General features: G+C 39.2%; 1 pseudogene; it reads right to left on the bottom strand.

Annotated features, from left to right (window-relative positions):
- Nucleotides 1-237: 237 nt before the first annotated feature.
- On the bottom strand, nucleotides 238-10,548 carry LOC124514058 (mesoderm-specific transcript homolog protein-like; annotated as a pseudogene).
- Between the last annotated feature and the right edge of the window lie 8,588 nt (nucleotides 10,549-19,136).

Consider the following 19,136-nt stretch of genomic DNA (forward strand, 5'->3'; position numbering starts at 1 on the left):
GGCAAATGGATACACTCATTCAGATGTTAGAAGAATGGGAGGTGCACTATTAGGTCACTCTCAGTTGGAGTTTCTGCAGGGCTTTTACTAAATGCTGATCACCAGTGTAAGTTAGGTGGAGTTTTGTGAGAGAATAGTGTTTGGTGGCCAAGACCTCTTTGGGCACTTCTTCCTAGGTGGAATATATGACAGGTAAGGGAGTAGGAGAGGTAATACAAGGAAGCTACTCTTACCAGCTCAGAAGGAGCTGATGAAGACCAAATATGCATTCAAGAAGCCCATGTGATCCTCAAGCTGTGGATAGTGCCTAATGTGGTCATCCAGGATGGACACTGGACTGCAACAGCATTTATCTGTATACTTCCAAAAACTCTCGATAGGGATTCACAGAATCCAATGGCCCATAGATAAGATGAATGGGAATGGTTACAGAAGCAAGAGCTCCTACACACTGTTTTCTAAACTTCTTCCTCTGGTTGATAACTAAGTTCCCATAATTGTTGCATATCCCTGCCCACATGTCCCACAGTTCATTCTCAGAGAATCGAGTGTATGGTCCAAAGACTAGGGTAAGACCTCAGGAGAATACAAAGAAGTTCAATTATGTGAGAACGGGTGACAGGATGCCTCCATCTTTGAGAAGCTTTCAGAGAAGTAGAGGATGGTGAGTCTCTGGAAATATACCTCCATTTGACAGACAGGACTCTTCATGGTAAGCTGACAAGATCAATTCTGCTCAAAACTATATAGCAGCTCCTGAACAATGATAGCTCTATAATCATGAGACAAAATGTTGGTCCTGTGGTTCTGGAGCCCCAGATGCCGCAAAAGTGCCTTCACAGTGCTGGCCTGTTCAAATATGAAATAGTGATATGGTTTCGGTTTGTCACTGAAGCCAATGCCCAAGAAATCAAGGGTAATCACTCAATGAAACCTAAGGGATAGACCTTCCCATATCTTGTACCAAGAATACCTAGATATTAGAAAGCCATGTGAAAGCACAACCATCTCAGGACTTCCAACCATATCCATATAGTCTTGGTAAAAGATGCACAGTCCCTTTTAGGTGAAAAAAATTTTTAGGTGAAAAAATTTGGTGACGACTTCCATAAGTGAGGAACAGAAGAAAGTTGTCATGGGGGTGGGATATGCAGACAGGCTGCAAGCCAGTAGCCCCACCTGAACTACCACTCCCTCATCCTAATTCAGGTAAGACCCAGGCTACATGACTCAATGTTTGGTGGACACATACTCTTTTCTTTTAAATTAAAAAAAAATTCTTAATGTTTACTTTTATTTTTGAGACAGAAAGAGACAGCATGAGCAGGGGAGGGGAAGAGAGAGAGGGAGACACAGAATCTGAAACAGGGTCCAGGCTCTGAGCTGTCAGCACAGAGCCTGATACAGGGCTCGAATTCACCAGCCATGAGATCATGACCTGAGCCAAAGTTGAATGCTTAATCAACTGAGCCACCCAAGCACCAGGCTCTCCCACATATTCTTTTCAATAATCCATGAGATGCATGCCAAAAACAACTTTGCATGTACTCATGTAAAAATAAATTACAGAAATTAAATGAAAAAAAAAAAGAGTTAAGAAGCATCAAAGAAATGCAGGCAATCAATAAGCTATTGTCAAAATGGCAAGGCTTCCAGGGGTGTTTTCTGTGAGAACTTTAAGGAACAGCAGATGCTGTGAGGAATAAGCTTGGGAATTCCCTGGGCTTACACCAGTGGGTTAACAAGGCATAAAGAATTACAAAGCCATAGGATGCTCTCACCCAAGTTTGGGTAAACAAGGTAAGACCCCCCCAGAATAAAGTAGGGAGGAGCCAGGGCCCCCAGAATAGAGAGGGAGGGGCAAAGGTCCCCAATGCAAAGGTATATGAGGTAAGCAAGATTAGGCATTTAGGGCAAAAGTGCCCCCCAATTTAGTACCATAGCAGAAAGCTGCTTTCACAAGACGGAAGGACCAAGTTAGGCAAACAGGTAAATAGGGTTATAGACCACTGCACTGCAGGTGAAGCTGCCCAGAGTGGAGTTGATTAGCAAAAGAAAAGGTGCTTGTTAACCCTGAGGTTATTCCCCTGTCTTATCCCCTAGGCTAGCTAAGATAAACAGACGCACCTCCTGTCTGCTGTTAACAACCATCTGCCCATCTGCCTGCACCAGGATTTTGTTTTATATTGACCCAAGCCACAAACACCCTATATCTTCAAAAACCCCTTTTCCTCATGCCCATGAGTTAATGTTAACCGGTTCATTGTCTCTTTGTGCACGCCCATCACATTTGTAAGCCTTCTGATCTTAATAAATACAGGGCAAAGACCCTTATTTGGGGCTCTTGCTTTTCCCGGACATTAGCAGTCTCTCGCTTTTCATCCTGTGTCCCACTCTCTTGCTGGCCAAGAGAGAACTTTAGACTTAAAGTCTACAACAAGATGCTATTGCTAATAAAAAGGAATCCGATTATTAATGGAAAATGCATAATTTTTATTACTAGAAATTAAAATATGATTAAGGGAGTGAAGGAGACTTACTAAACAGATTTCAGAACACTCCCATTTACAAATGAGGATACAAAAGTCACACTTGAGATATTAGCAATCAAATCTTCCTTAATTTGATGAAAGACACAAGAAATATGTCATTTTCTCCAGATTCCTATCATTAAGTCATCCTGATTACCAGGAAGCTAGCAAACAAACAGAGTCCAGGGAAATAACCACATCAATTCCCTCCTCCATCTCCATAGGTGATATTCCAGAAATGTTCTTACTGGCTCATGCCAGGTCATCTCCCCACTCTTTGGGCTAGTGGCTATGGCACAGGGGCTCCAAGTCCTCCACTGGAGAAGCCAGTGAAGAGTGGGATATGGGCTGCTTTCATTGCACACTCCCATTATCCAAGTGATGTACTCTTGTTAGTAGTTATGTTGTGTACTCCAATTATCAAAGTAGCTGTAATCATGACTACCACTGTTTTATATAAGCACTGTTTGTCATTTACCCCTATTGGCTAATTCAATTACCATTTCTATTTGTATCTCAGATCATCTTCCATTTTCCCAAATAGCATTCTTGAGAAGTTCCTTTAAATATACAAATGGGACTTTTCTCATGTGTCTGTATTTTGGAGTTAAGATCTTAAGGGAGCCAGAATTGAAACAGTATTCAGTGTGCAGGACAATTAATCAGGATTAATAGATGGGGAAGGGACCAGACATATATTAATCAACGTTCCTTGATCAACATGAGATGTGGCTATCAGAGGAAGTCCCTAGGCTTGGGCATGCCAGCTCTCTGTAGGGGAGGTAATGACTGAAAAGGCTAATGGCTGGGGACTTTCAACTGCACTCTAAGCAGCTGAAGCAGAGAGTCTATCTTTGGAGGTGGTTCAGGGTGGCCCATATTCATGTCTATCACAGCCTCATTATCAAATGGTACTCTGGCCAGGTAGGCAACTGTAGGTTTTTCTCTCAGCACTTGCTTTTGGCTTCCATTTTTTTTTTATTTTAAATGTTTTTATTTTTTATTTTTGGGAGAGAGAGAGAGAGAGTGAGAGAGAGTGAGAGAGAGAGAGAGAGAGAATGAATCTTAAGCAGGCTCCATGTTCAGTGTGGAGCCCAACACGGGACTTGACCCCACAACCCTGGGATCATGACCTATAGCCAAAATCAAGAGTCAGACACTCAACCAATTGAGCTACCCAGGTGCCCCTGGCTTCCATTTCTTGATGAAAAGAGGTATGCTATCACACTATTTGGTTTTCTGTTTTTAGGCATTGTGCCCTTTTGTCTGCTATTATGTTCTCTATGTTTACATCATAGCTTTACTACAATGGGTTCACATTTCTCTTTTTATCTTTCTATAAGGTGTTCTGTATTATTTCTGTAACCTATCTTCTAGTTCACCAATTCTCTACCTAGGTATGTATCCTTTGTTGTGTAAAATTTCTTTAATGTTTTGTTCTAGTGGTTATAATGATTAAGTCCAAAACACTCATTTAGCATTTTTTGACAATGAGCTGTTTCTTCCTTATGTTATATGTTCTGTCATATATATGTGCATATATGTGTTTGCGTGTGGTACGTGTGTGTATGTATGTGTGACACATTTATTTTTTATGTTGAAATTTGGTAATAATTCTGTGGTGGTATCCATTCTGGTTTCTTGTTCATTTTTTCCCAATGGAGGCTTATTTTTAGATTATGTGCTTGTAATGAAGGAGTTTATCTGCAGGAATCTTGCAAAAGCCTTAATTAAGACCAAACCCCTCCAGAAAGGATTAGTTGTACATTTGCCATTTGACTGGGTTGCCACCAGGAATTATTTGGATCATGCTGACAGTGTTAATTTGAACACCAGGACCATACAAAATAGTCATGCTATTGCAAATTCTCAGAGACCTTTTTTCCCCTCACTAAGCTAAGGGCTGGGAATAGAATTTTCCTTGGCATCTTCTTTTCCCAATAGAAAAAAGTAAAGTTTTCATACAGATTCTAGTCTTTCAAGCACCACATCATGAAAATCTGACTATTTATTGTTATGGGTCTTATTTTATCAGGCCAATGTAGTTAGAGGTAAAAAACAGAACAGAACAAAACAAATACCCTGAGCATTCAAATAGCCTAAATTAAAATACATGGTCAGTATCAAGGAAAATCATTTTATTTTTTTTTTAATTTTTTTTCAACGTTTATTTTTTTTGGGACAGAGAGAGACAGAGCATGAACGGGGGAGGGGCAGAGAGAGAGGGAGACACAGAATCGGAAACAGGCTCCAGGCTCTGAGCCATCAGCCCAGAGCCTGACGCGGGGCTCGAACTCACGGACCGCGAGATCGTGACCTGGCTGAAGTCGGACGCTTAACCGACTGCGCCACCCAGGCGCCCCAAGGAAAATCATTTTAATACTATTAATTTGTACAACTCTGCTCTAACTTGATGTAATTAGCATAATATATGTCCACTCACAGTTCTGGATTCATATCCTTATCATGAGTAAAAGCATACAACTAATCAAACAAAGAAGCAAATGGCAGGTAAAGTATAATACCAGATCTCCCCTCAATCTCAGAGGCTGAGTACCCATTGACTCACATTGGGCCCATGGTTGTGAGTCAGTGGCTGTAAATCCCTGATTGGCTAGCTCAGAGCTGAGTGTGGCCTGAGATGCTTTGACTGGATGCCTCCATCATCCTCATGATACCAATGTGTAAGTCATGAAAGTTTGTGTTATCTACAGGAAAGATTACAGAATAAATCTGAATGACTTAGAGTAGAAACTCCAGTTACTTGGGAGCCTGTGATAGGATGAGCTTTTAGATTTAGCAATTTCTGTATTGAGTTTGGATTCTCACTTCAGTTTTTCAATGAATTCTACAACAAAGGTAATGTTGAGTAAGTTTGAATGGGGTATGTTTGACTTATTAATACTACTTCCCCAGGGTTTTTGCTTATAATTTGTTATTTAAGCCATAAATCCTTTTCTCTCAATTAGTCTTTATGGTAACCACACTATTAGAGAATGAATGCTTACCAGATGTCCTTTATATTCAATAACCTTCTGAAGTGAAGAATCAGATGTACTCACTTCCTCTTCTTGTCTTTGACATCAACACCCATTTTTCCTCACTATACCTTGGATTTCATACCTGTCATTCACGCATGCAATCCCAGCCTTTATAATAGTCTACATGGTGTATATACAACATTGCTTTACTTGTGTTCCTATCTGATTTCTGAAATTACATATGAAAAAAAAGTTTTCAATTTTTCTAGATTTTCCAGATTTGTCTCTTTGTTTGGTTGAAAATATCATCCTTCATAGGGGCATTTACTTATTATTTTAAAAGTAAAAATGTCATTCTTAAAATGATCAAATATTGGTTGCTAAAGGAAATCTTAATTAGTTTCTAAGGATTGAAATCAAATATCTTTAACAGTGATAAGATACAAAAATTAAAATATAACAAAATTAAGCAGCATTCAAAGAGCTGTAAGAGAAGGGTTAATGAGTTCATATTAGTTCTCTAATGGGATATTATATAATCAGTATCATGGAATAGGCAGCACAATTTCCCATGTACAGTTCTGATTTCATATCGCAGGTGGGTTGAATTGAATAATGTCCCCCCAGCTTCATAACATGTAGTCCTAACTCACAATACCTCCAATAGGATCATATTGGAGATAGGGTCCATAATGAGTCAATCAAGTTAAAATATATTTAACATGGGCCCTAATCCAAAATGACTGCTTTCTATATAAAAAGGGAAAAGGCAGATACAGAGATATGTATATACAGAAGAAAATGTGAAAAGACAATGGGAGTCAACCATGTAAGAGTTTTAGGAGAGAGACCTGGAATACATTCTTCCCTCACACATCTCAGAAATAATCAACGTGGCCCACAACTATTGATTTGGACTTCTAACCTCCAGAACTGTAAGACAACACATTTCTGTTCTTTAAGCTCCTCAGTGTATGGTAATTTATAATGATAGATCTATCACACTAACACAGATTTGGGTTCTGAAAGTAGAGTGAAATTGTAACAAAGAATTAATAATGTAGGAGTGGCTTTGTGGTTGGGTAATGAGTAAAGATGGCAGTTTTGAGGTGTATGAAAGAACAAGCCAAGATTTCTTAAGGGACTGGTGGGTGAAATATGGACATTCAATGTACTTCAGGTAAGGGCTCATAAAGAAAAGAGTAGAGCTGTGGAGAAAGACTCTATCATCTCAGAGAATACATATAGAATCATGAAAAAACATATTTCTAGAAATATGAGTATCAAGGGTGCTTCTAGTAGGATAGCATATGGGAATTAGGAACATGTTATTAGAAACTTGCAAAATGGCCATCATTGTTAAAAAGTAGCATAGCATTTAGTTGGACTATGTTCTAGTATTTTATGAAGAATATGACTTTTACATGATAAACTGGGACAGTAAACTGAGGAGATTTCTAAGCACAGTGTTGAAGGCATGGCTTGGTTTCCCCTTGATGTTCATAGTAAATGCAAGAGGAGAGACATAAATTAAATAATGTACCACAAAACAAAAAGAAACTAGCATGTGATGATTTGCAATCATCTCACCCTATCCAGATAGCCTCCTTTAAGAAAAAGGGGGGGGGCACAAAGGTGTGGCTAGAAAACCATCAATTAGGAGGTTAGGCATGTGAAATGTGGGTAAACTCAAACATTGTATCAGTAGCCAGGAATTGAGATAAGGTTGTCAAAAGGGGGTGTAGTACCCTCCTGTGTGATGTCTTTAACACCTTTAATTGCAAGAGAAGCAAACAAGTGCTTTATTCTGAAATTTTAATATTGGCAGAAATGTGGACAGCTGGTATTGATGGAGAAACAGGACAAAATGAAAGAAGACTGTTAGACTACTGGGATTCTACAGGCAAGTAAAAGGCCTACAGATGCATCTGGCTGAGAACATGCATTATCCTTCAGAAAGGGAGCAAATGAACCCAAAGAAGGTTCAGAGGCTGGCAGGGCTGCCACTGCCACTCCAGACCTAGAGTCACAATGCCAGGGGTTACAGTCATCTCCTCCATCCTGAGACTGATGTCATCTCCTGGGTTCCAAATGTTAGGACCACCTAAGGTGTTCAGAAGAATGTACTGCAGCAGCTCTGAAAGGGTGGGAAGCCATTAATTACAATGGCCAAGAATATGAAGCTGCCACTTCACATCAGAGGTCAGAGCCTAGAGCCAAAGAGGATACTTTTGAGTCATTATGATGTAATTTAATTTTCACTCATACGTAGAATTTAAGAAATGAAACAGACGAACGAAGGGGAAAAAAAAGAGCAGCAAACCATAAACAGACTCTTGACTATAGAGAACAAACTGAGGGTTGTTGGAAGAAGGTGGGTAGGGGGATGGGTTAAATGGGTCATGGGTATCAAGGAGCGCACTTGCTGTAATGAGCACTGGATGTTATATGTAAGTGATGAATCACTGAATTCTACTCCTGAAACTAACATACCATAAACTATAACTGGAATTTAAATAAAAACTTGAAACAAAAAATTTTTTTTCTTACTAGGATCCAAGCTTGCTCTTGACACATGAAACCCTGTCTTCCTTTCCAATTTCTCGATTTTGGAATAGTGATGTCTGTCTTGTGCCTGTCTGGCCATTGTATTTGGGAGATGACAACTTGTTGACTGTGTTCACACATTCTCACTTGGACAAGAATATAGCCTGAGTATTAATCATAGCTGGAAATGCATCCATATTTGATACAGGATATTTAGATTAGATTTCTCCTTAGTGTTGATGCTGAAATCGGTGAAGACTTTTGGTGACATTCACATAGGAAGAATGTATTGCGCACATTAGGACGTGAATTTTGGAATTCTACTGGGCTTTTATAGATTGAATTTTGTGCCCTAAAATTGATATGTTGTATTCCTGACCCCCTTCAAATGTGACCTTATTTGGTAATAGAGACTTTACTGGGGAAATCATGTTTAAATGAAATAATTAGGGTAGGCCTCATCCAATAGGGCTGCTGTCCTTATAAAAAGGGGAAATTTGGAGTCACAGACACTCACAGAGGGTAGAGTATATAAGTACATATTGTGAAAACATGGCTATTTTAAGTCAAAGAGAATGGCCTATAAAAGATACATGTCTCACAACACTGAGACTCACCCAATCATGTAACACACAATTATAAACTTCAATCATTCAGATTGTAAGGAAACAAATGGTATGTTACTTAATTTGACCAGTTCCTGATATTTGGTTTTGCATCCCTAGAAAAGTAATACAATACCCTGAAATAACCATGACTCAAAACATACAAATAATCAAACAAAGGAAAAACAAAAAGTAAAAAATACAGTGGCTTCCTCCTCAATCTTCAACATGGAGCAACAAGGAGATATCTTACTGGCTCACGTTGAGATATCTCCTCATACTGTAGCTCAGTTGTTGTAGGTCCTTCATTAGCTAATTCAAACTGGTGCTTGAGCTGCACTGACTGAACACTTCCACCATCCCTAAGATGAGGTGTTGTAAGTCATGAAATTTTGAGTTTTTCCAAATCAAAAATTGGTAGCCTGAAAGAAACAGACTCAGATAAGTCTGAGTGACTGAGAGCAGTAACTTCAGTTTATAGGGAGCCTAAGAGGTTTTCTGAACTTTTGGATTTAGATAATTCTGTACTGATTTGCGGTCTTAGTTTATGCTTTTCAATGAATTGCATAATATGAGTAGTATTGAAACACATTTCACTTGGGTATACTTATGCTATTAATACTATTTTCACATGTCGTTGTTGCTTATAATTTTAGTGAAGCAGTAGTCATTCCCTTATATCATCTTCTCAGTAACCACAGCATTAGATCATGATTGCTCACTAGGTACATTTTTCCTCAATCACCCACTGAAGAGAATAATCAGATGTATTCACTTTCCACTCTGCTCAACATCAAACCCCATTTTCCTTTCACCTTCCCAGATTTCCTGTTACTCACACTTACACATCCATCCATCCATCCACCCAATGATGGTGCATTAAATGTTATTTTACTAGTGTTCCCACTTAATTTCTGAAATTACAAATGCAAGAACCCATAGCATAGCCATGTGTGCACATGCACACACGCATACACAAATATCTTCATGGAATCAAGTTCTTAAAATGACTTTTTATATGATACAAATTAAGAGAGAAGATGGAGGCAGAATAGAAGGACCCTAGTCTTGCCTCTTCCCACAAATACAGCTAGATAACTATCAAATCAACCTAAATACCCCCAAAATCAACCTCAAGACTAACAGAACAAACTGCACAACTAAAGGTAAAGAAGAGACCACATCAAAGAAGGCAGGAAATACAGAGACAGAGAGAAATGGATTGTGGCTGCTACAGTGGGGAAGGAGCTGCAGTCAGAGAGAAGGGTAAGAGACAGTCTAGCATACAGGGGAGCCCAAACAGGGAAGATTAATCCCCACAGCAATTGGCTTGGAAAGCGAGAGGGGCTAAATTTTGTGAGTTCTGCCAACCAGGAGGGCTAAAAGCTTGGTTATTTAAAGATCAACACCCTGGGATTGGAGAGACCCAGAGGACACTAGGGCTGCTCTTGTTGAGAAGGCAAGGCAAACAGTCCAAAGACACATAGGGTGGACACAGTCATGTGAAGAGTGCCAGAAGTACACAACAAGAAGGTTATTTGCTCATCTTGGAGTGTGTCCCACAAAGTCAGCATTCACTGAGGGACCCCTCTGGGAAAAAAGTAAGTGGGAGGTGCCATCCCCCCCCACCCCGCCCCTCAGCCTAAGCACAGGGACATGTGCAAGAACCAGCACACAGCTTAAACTGCTACCTAGTTGTTTACATTAAGCCCCGCCCTCTGCTGTGCTTCAGTGGAACTTCCCTTCCCAGTAACGCTTGCCTCAATCCCAGCATGTTGTGCACCCTCCCTCAGAACACCGGCCCAGACCCCTGCCAATATCACGTCTACCAAATCGGGAGTTTTGCAGGGCCTCATTTCCAGCAACAGTGATGATAGCTCTCATTTCACAAACTGACCACAGCACACCTGGTTAAAACTCACCAAATTCAGGCCAGGGACCAAAAACTGCCCACAAGAGGAAAAGAGAGCCTCTACAGATAACTGCACTGAAAGATAAAGTGGCGAGGACACAATAGCAGAGCACACTCAACACACACTGGGGACACTCCCTGAAGCACCAGGCCCTGGGGAACAGGGAGCATGATACTTCAGGCACTACAGAACCTCTTCTTCATACGACCACTACCCTCAAACACAGGAGATATAGTTGACTTTCCTAAAACAGAGAAATAGACACAGAGACTTAGATAAAATGAGAAGACAAAGGAATTTGTTTCAAATGAAATAATGGAACAAGGCCACATCCAGAGATCTAAGTGAAATAGACATAAGTAATATGCCATATAGAGAATTTAAAGTAATGACCATAAAGATACTCACTGGACTTGAGAAAAGAATGGAAGACACCAGTGAGACCCTTAACACAGAGATAAGGAATAACATAACAGAGATAAAGCGCTCAATAAATGAAATAAGAAACACACTAGATGGAATGAACAACAGGCTGGAAGAAGAAGATGAACAAATTAGTGACCTAGAAGACAGAGTAATGGAAAGTAACCAAGCTGAACAAAAAAGAGAAAAAGGAATTATGCAAAATGAGTAGGGAACTCAGTGACTCCAACAGATGTAATAGCAATTATATTATAGGAATCCCAGGAGAAGAAAAGAGAGAAAAGGGGGTAGAAAATTTATTTGAAGAAATAATAGTTGAAAATATTCCTAATCTGGGGAAGGAAACAGATATCCAGATCCAGGAGGCATAGAGAACCCCTAAAAAGTCAACAAAAGCAGATACATACCAAAGACACCATGTAATTACAATGGCAAAAATGTAGTGATAAAGAAAAAATTTTGAAAATTAAAATACAATGGTCCTAAATTTTTGGGATGCAGGAAAAGCAGTTCTAAGCAGAAAGATTATAGCAATACAGTCCTACTTCAAGGAGCAAGAAAAATCTCAAACAACCAATATAACCTTACACCTACAGGAGCTAGAAAACAAAGCCCGAAACCAGCAGAAGAAAAAATATGATAAAGATTAGAGCAGAAATGCATAATATAGAAACAAAATAAACAATAAAACAGATCAATAAAACCAGGAGCTGGTTCTTTGAGAAGATCAACAAAATTGATAAACTTTAAGCCAGACTCATCAAAACAAAACAGAGCGAGGACTCAAATAAGCAAAATCAAAAATGAAAGAGGAGAAATAATACCAGAGAAATACAAACAATTATACCAGAATATTATGAAAATCTATATGGTAACCAATTGGACAAACTAGAGGAAATAGATAAATTCCTAGAAATATATAGTCTACCAAATCTGAAGAAGGAAAAATAGAAAATTTGAACAGATTACTAGCAATGAAATTAAATCAATCAAGAAACCCTCAAAAAGTAAAAGTCCAGGACCAGACACCTTCACAGGCAAATTCTATCAAATATTTAAAGAAGAATTTATACCTATTCATCTCAACTATTCCAAAAAATAAAAGAGGACAGAAAACTTTGAAATTCACTCTATCAGGCCAGTATCATCCTGATACCAACACCAGAGAAAGACACCAGAGAGAGGGAGAGAGACAGTGAGAGAGAGAACACTACAGGCCAATATCTCTGATGAATATAGATGAAAATCCTCAACAAAATAGTAACAAACTGAGTCCAACAATACATTTTAAAAAATCATTCACTACGACCAACCAGGATTTATTCTTAGAATGCAAGGGTAGTTCAATATTCACAAATCAATCAATGTGATACATCACATCAGTAAGAGAAAGGATAAAAACAATATGATCATTTCAATGGATGCAGAAAAAGCTTTTGACAAAGTACAACATGCATTTATAATATAAACCCTCAACAAAGTAGGTCTAGAGGGAACATATCTCAACATAATAATGGCCATATATGAAAAACACATGGCTAATATCATAGTCAATAGTGAAAAATTCAGATTTTCCCCTAAGGTCAGAAACAAGACAAGGATGTCCACTCACCATTTTTATTCAAAATAGTACTGGAAGTTCCAGCTGCAGCAATCAGACAACCAAAAGAAATAAAAGGCAATCAAATCAGTAAAGAAGAATTAAAACTTTCACTATTTGACGATGTCATGATACTATATACAGAAAACTCTAAAGACCCCACAAAAAACTACTGGAACTGATAAATGAATTCAGTAATGTGGTGGGATACAAAAATCATTGTACAGAAATCTGTTATTTCCTAAAAACTAATAATGAAGCAGCAGAGAGTGAAACTGAGAAGTGTGGAAGAAAGTATTAAGATTCCTCAATTTACATTTGCACCAAAAGCAATGAAATACCTAGGAATAAACTTAACCAATGAGGTAAAATATCTGTACTCTGAAAACACTGATGAAAGACATTGAAAACAATACAAAGAAATGGAAAGATATTCCAATTTCATGGATTGGAAGAACAACATTGTTAAAATGTATGTACTACCCAAGGCAATCCACACATTTAATGCAATCCCTATCAAAATACCCACAGCATTTTTCACAGAACTACTAAAATTTGTATGGAACCACAAAAGACCCAGAATAGCTAAAGCAACCTTGAGAAGGAAAAACAAATCTGGAGGTATCACAATCCCAAGCTTCAAGTTATATTATAAAGCTATAGTAATCAAAACTGTGTGGTACTTGAATAAACACAGACACATAAAACAATGAAACAGAATAGAAATCTCAGAAATAAACCCACAATAACATAGTCAAGTAATCTTCTACAAAGGAGGAAAGAATATATAATGGGAAAAAGACAGCCTCTTCAAAAAATGGTGTTAGAAGAATCAGACACCTACATGCAAAAGAATGAAACTGGACTTCTTATAACATACACAAAAATAAATTCAAAATGGATTAAAGACCTCAATGTGATACCTGAACACATAAAAATTCTACAAGAAGCACAGGCAGTAATCTCTGTCATCAGCTATAGCAGCTTTTTCTAGATATCTCTCCTAAGGCCAGGGAAATAAAAGCAAAAATAAATTATTGGGAAGTATATCAAAACAGAAATTTTCTCCACAGCAAAGAAAACAATCAGCAAAACTAAAAGACAACCTATTGAATAGGAGACAATATTTCCAAATGATATAACTGATAAAGGGTTTATATCCAAAATATATAAAGAACTTATATAACTCAACACCTAAAATATAGATAATCCAATTAAAAATGGGCAGGAGATATGACTAGGTATTTATCCAAAGAGGATATCCAGATGGCCAACAGAGACACAAAAAGATGCTCAACATGATCCATCATCAGGGAAATGTAAATCAAAACTACAATGAGATATTACCTTACCCCTGTCAGAATGGTTAAAATCAAAAATACAAGAAACAACAAGTGTTGATGAGGATGTGGAGAAAATGGAACCCTCATGCACTGTTGATGGGAAGACAAATTGGTGCAGCCATTGTGGAAGAAAGTATGAAGGTATCTCAAAAAGTTGAAAATAGAACTATACTATGATACAGTAATTGCACTACGGAGAATTTACCCAAAAAATACAAAAACATTCATTTGAAAGAATATATGCACCCCTGTATTTACTGTAGTAATATTTACAATAGCCAAGTTATGGAAGCAGCCCACATGTCCATTGATAGATGAATGGATAGAGGAGATGTGGTATATATATAGTGGAATATTACTGAGTCATAAGAAGAATGAAATCTGTCCATTTGCATGGACATGGATGGAGCTAGAAAGTATAATGCTAAGTGAAATACATCAGTCAGAGAAAGACAAATACCATATGATTTCACTCATGTGTGGAATTAAAGAAACAAAACAAGTGAACAAAGGAATAAAGATAGAGACAAATGAAGAAACAGACTTTAACTATTGAGAACAAACTTATGGTTACCAGAGGGGAGGTGGGTTGGGGGATGGGTGAAATAGGAGAAGTGGATTAAGAGTACACTTACCATGATGAGAACAGAGTAATGTATAGAATTGTCAAGTCACTATATTTTACATCTCAAAGTAATACAACACTGTAAATTAATTATACTGGAATTAAAATAAAAACCTTAATAAAAAGGGGGAAAAAAACATATGGTTGGTTCAAAGGGGAAAATGTAGTTTAATAAATTGTCTCTGAAGAAGCCCAGACATTGGACATACTAGATAAAGACTTTAAATCTACTCCCTTAAATATGCTCAAAATGCTCAAGGACAATATGGACAAATAACTAAAGGAAGCCAGTAGAGAAATATTTTAGCAAATATAAAATATCAATAAAGGGACAGAAAGTATAAAAAGTAAAAGCAAATAGTATATCTAGAGCTGAATAGTACAATAACTAAAATGAAAAATTTACTAGAGGGGTCCAAGAAGGTATTTGTATAGTTGAAAGAATCATAAACTTAAAGTTGGTTTGATTGAAATTATTCAGAGAAGCATAAATAAAAAAGAAATAAAGAAAAATGACTAGAGTGAATGGAATTTTGGGACACAATGAAGTACACTAACGTATGCATAATGGAATTCCCAGAAGGAGAAGAGAAAGGGGCAGAAAGAATATTTGAAGAATAATAGCCACAATCTACATATTTGACTAAATACATAAACCTACACATCATTAGGGAAATACAAATCAAAACCACAAAGACATAACATCTCACACCAGCCAAATTGGCTTGAATCAAAAAGACAAGAAATAACTAATGTTGGTGAGGATATGGAGAAAAAGGAATGCTTGTGTACTGTTTTTGGGAATGCAAATGTGTGCAACTACGGTGGAAACCAGTATGGAGATTCCTCAAAAAATTAAAAACAGAAATACCATGTGAGCCAGTAATTCCACTACTAGGCTTGTACCCAAAGAAAATGAAAACACTAATTCTAAAAGACATATGTACCTCTATGTTTATTGCAGAATTATTTACAATAGTCAAGATATAAAAGCAAAGTGCCCATTGTTGGATGAATGGATAAAGAAGATGTGGTGTGTGTGTGGATACACACACACACACACACACACACCAGAATACTACTCAGCCATAAATAAGAATGAGATATTTCCAGTTGGGAAAACATAAGTACATATAGAGGGCATTATGCTCAGTGAAATAAATCAGAAACAGAAAGACATACACTGTATGATTTCACTTATATGTGGAATCTAAAAAACAAACAGAAACAGACTCATAAATACAAAGAACATACATGGCTGCCAGAGAGAAGGGGGTGGGAGGATGAGTGAAGCAGGTGAAGAGGATTAAGAGGTATAAACTTCCAGTTAAAAATAAATAAGTTGGTTTTCGAGATGGCGGCGTAGGAGGACGCTGGGCTCACCGCGTGTCCTGCTGATCACTTAGATTCCACCTACACCTGCCTAAATAACCCAGAAAACCGCCAGAGGATTAGCAGAACGGAGACACCGGACCCAAGTGCAGACGAGAGGCCCACGGAAGAGGGTAGGAAGGGCGGCGAGGCGGTGCGCGCTCCACGGACTGGCGGGAGGGAGCCGGGGCGGAGGGGCGGCTCGCCGGCCAAGCAGAGCCCCCGAGTCCGGCTTGCAAAAGCGGAGGGGCCTGACGGACTGTGTTCCGACAGCAAGCGCAACTTAGCGTCTGGGAGGTCATAAGTTAACAGCTCTGCTCGGAAAGCGGGAAGGCTGGAGGACAAAGGGAGGGTGAGCTGCGGAGCCCCCGGACGACAGAGCTCAGTTTGGCGGGGAACAAAGGCGCTCACCAGCGCCATCTCCCCCGCCCATCCCCCAGCCAAAATCCCAAAGGGAACCGGCTCCGGCCAGGGAAATTGCTTGCTCCGCGCGAACACCCAACTCTGTGCTTCTGCGGAGCCAAACCTCCGGCAGCGATCTGACTCCCTCCGACTGCCACAGGGCCCCTCCTGAAGTGGATCACCTAAGGAGAAGCGAGCTAAGCCTGCCCCCCCTGCCGCCGTGCACCTTGCCTTCCCACCCCAGCTAATATGCCAGATCCCCAGCATCACAAGCCTGGCAGTGTGCAAGTAGCCCAGACGGGCCACGCCACCCCACAGTGAATCCCGCCCCTAGGAGAGGGGAAGAGAAGGCACACACCAGTCTGACTGTGGCCCCAGCGGTGGGCTGGGGGCAGACATCAGGTCGGACTGCGGCCCCGCCCACCAACTCCAGTTATACACCACAGCACAGGGGAAGTGCCCTGCAGGCCCTCACCACACCAGGGACTATCCAAAATGACCAAGCAGAAGAATTCCCCTCAGAAGAATCTCCAGGAAATAACAACAGCTAATGAGCTGATCAAAAAGGATTTAAATAATATAACAGAAAGTGAATTTAGAATAATAGTCATAAAATTAATCGCTGGGCTGGAAAACAGCATACAGGACAGCAGAGAATCTCTTGCTACAGACATCAGGGGACTAAGGAACAGTCACGAGGAGCTGAAAAACGCTTTAAAGGAAATGGAAAACAAAATGCAAACCACCACGGCTCGGATGGAAGAGGCAGAGGAGAGAATAGGTGAACTAGAAGATAAAGTTATGGAAAAAGAGGAAGCTGAGAAAAAGAGAGATAAAAAAATCCAGGAGTATGAGGGGAAAATTAGAGAACTAAGTGATACACTAAAAAGAAATAATATACGCATAATTGGTATCCCAGAGGAGGAAGAGAGAGGGAAAGGTGCTGAAGGGGTACTTGAAGAAATAATAGCTGAGAACTTCCCTGAACTGGGGAAGGAAAAAGGCATTGAAATCCAAGAGGCACAGAGAACTCCCTTCAGACGTAACTTGAATCGATCTTCTGCACGACATATCATAGTGAAACTGGCAAAATACAAGGATAAAGAGAAAATTCTGAAAGCAGCAAGGGGTAAACGTGCCCTCACATATAAAGGGAGACCTATAAGACTCGTGACTGATCTCTCTTTTGAAACTTGGCAGGCCAGAAAGAATTGGCACGAGATTTTCAGGGTGCTAGACAGCAAAAATATGCAGCCGAGAATCCTCTATCCAGCAAGTCTGTCATTTAGAATAGAAGGAGAGATAAAGGTCTTCCCAAACAAACAAAAACTGAAGGAATTCGTCACCACTAAACCAGCCCTACAAGAGATCCTAAGGGGGACCCTGTGAGACAAAGTACCAGAGACATCACTACAAGCATAAAACATACAGACATCACAATGACTCTAAACCCGTATCTTTCTATAATAACACTGAATGTAAATGGATTAAATGCGCCAACCAAAAGACATAGGGTATCAGAATGGATAAAAAAACAAGACCCATCTATTTGCTGTCTACAAGAGACTCATTTTAGACCTGAGGACACCTTTAGATTCAGAGTGAGGGGATGGAGAACTATTTATCATGCTACTGGAAGCCAGAAGAAAGCTGGAGTAGCCATACTTCTATCAGACAAACTAGACTTTAAATTAAAGGCTGTAACAAGAGACGAAGAAGGACATTATATAATAGTTACAGGGTCTATCCATCAGGAAGAGCTAACAATTATAAATGTCTATGTGCCGAATACCGGAGCCCCCAAATATATAAAACAATTACTCATAAACAGAAGCAACCTTATTGATAAGAATGTGGTAATTGCTGGGGACTTTAACACCCCACTTACAGAAATGGATAGATCATCTAGACACACGGTCAATAAAGAAACAAGGGCCCTGAATGAGACACTGGATCAGATGGACTTGACAGATATATTTAGAACTCTGCATCCCAAAGCAACAGAATATACTTTCTTCTCGAGTGCACATGGAACATTCTCCAAGATAGATCATATACTGGGTCACAAAACAGCCCTTCATAAGTTTACAAGAATTGAAATTATACCATGCATACTTTCAGACCACAATGCTATGAAGCTTGAAATCAACCACAGGAAAAAGTCTGGAAAACCTCCAAAAGCATGGAGGTTAAAGAACACCCTACTAACGAATGAGTGGGTCAACCAGGCAATTAGAGAAGAAATCAAAAAATATATGGAAACAAACGAAAATGAAAATACAACAATCCAAACGCTTTGGGACGCAGCGAAGGCAGTCCTGAGAGGAAAATACATTGCAATCCAGGCCTATCTCAAGAAACAAGAAAAATCCCAAATACAAAATCTAACAGCACACCTAAAGGAAATAGAAGCAGAACAGCAAAGGCAGCCTAAACCCAGCAGAAGAAGAGAAATAATAAAGATCAGAGCAGAAATAAACAATATAGAATCTAAAAAAACTGGAGAGCAGATCAACGAAACCAAGAGTTGGTTTTTTGAAAAAATAAACAAAATTGACAAACCGCTAGCCAGGCTTCTCAAAAAGAAAAGGGAGATGACCCAAATAGATAAAATCATGAATGAAAATGGAATTATTACAACCAATCCCTCAGAGATACAAACAATTATCAGGGAATACTATGAAAAATTATATGCCAACAAATTGGACAACCTGGAAGAAATGGACAAATTCCTGAACACCCACACTCTTCCAAAACTCAATCAGGAGGAAATAGAAAGCTTGAACAGACCCATA

Source organism: Lynx rufus, unplaced genomic scaffold (genome assembly GCF_022079265.1).
Source record: "Lynx rufus isolate CCGP_SWC_20201006 ecotype Redwood Valley unplaced genomic scaffold, mLynRuf1.p SCAF_19, whole genome shotgun sequence".
NCBI lineage: Eukaryota > Metazoa > Chordata > Mammalia > Carnivora > Felidae > Lynx > Lynx rufus.